Source organism: Apis dorsata, unplaced genomic scaffold, assembly GCF_000469605.1.
Source record: "Apis dorsata unplaced genomic scaffold, Apis dorsata 1.3 scaffold_309, whole genome shotgun sequence".
Taxonomy (NCBI): Eukaryota; Metazoa; Arthropoda; class Insecta; order Hymenoptera; family Apidae; genus Apis; species Apis dorsata.
The window spans coordinates 1,056,746-1,057,589 of NW_006263581.1; positions in this window are offsets into that span (position 1 = coordinate 1,056,746).

Here is an 844-nt window from a genome sequence, read left to right on the forward strand (position 1 = left end):
CGGTGGAAAGGAAGAGGATTGTTCTCAAATAATTTAAGAAATAATATTGGATTGGAATTCTTTGTTATTTGTGATTGAAAATGGTTTTACTCCCGAATTTCGAATTAAGAAAATTATAGTAAATAAATTCGGTGGAAAGGAAGAGGATTGTTCTCAAATAATTTAAGAAATAATATTGGATTGGAATTCTTTGTTATTTGTGATTGAAAATGGTTTTACTCCCGAATTTCGAATTAAGAAAATTATAGTAAATAAATTTGGTGGAAAGGAAGAGGATTGTTCTCAAATAATTTAAGAAATAATATTGGATTGGAATTCTGTTATTTATGATTGAAAATGGTTTTACTCCCGAATTTCGAATTAAGAAAATTATATTAAATAAATTCGGTGGAAAGGAAGAGGATTGTTCTCAAATAATTTAAGAAATAACATTGGATTGGAATTTTTTATTATTTGTGATTGAAAATGTTTTTACTCGCGAATTAATAAAATTATTCGATGAAGAGGATTATTTTTAAGTAATTTAAGAAATAACATTGGATTGGAATTTTTTATTATTTGTGATTGAAAATGTTTTTACTCGCGAATTAATAAAATTATTCGATGAAGAGGATTATTTTTAAGTAATTTAAGAAATAATATTGGATCGGAATTCTTTGTTATTTGTAATTGAAAATGTTTTTACTCCCGAATTAATAAAATTATATTAAATAAATTCGGTGGAAAGGAAGAAGATTATTCTCAAATAATTTAAGAAATAATATTGGATTGGAATTCTTTGTTATTTGTGATTGAAAATGTTTTTACTCGCGAATTAATAAAATTATTCGATGAAGAGGATTAT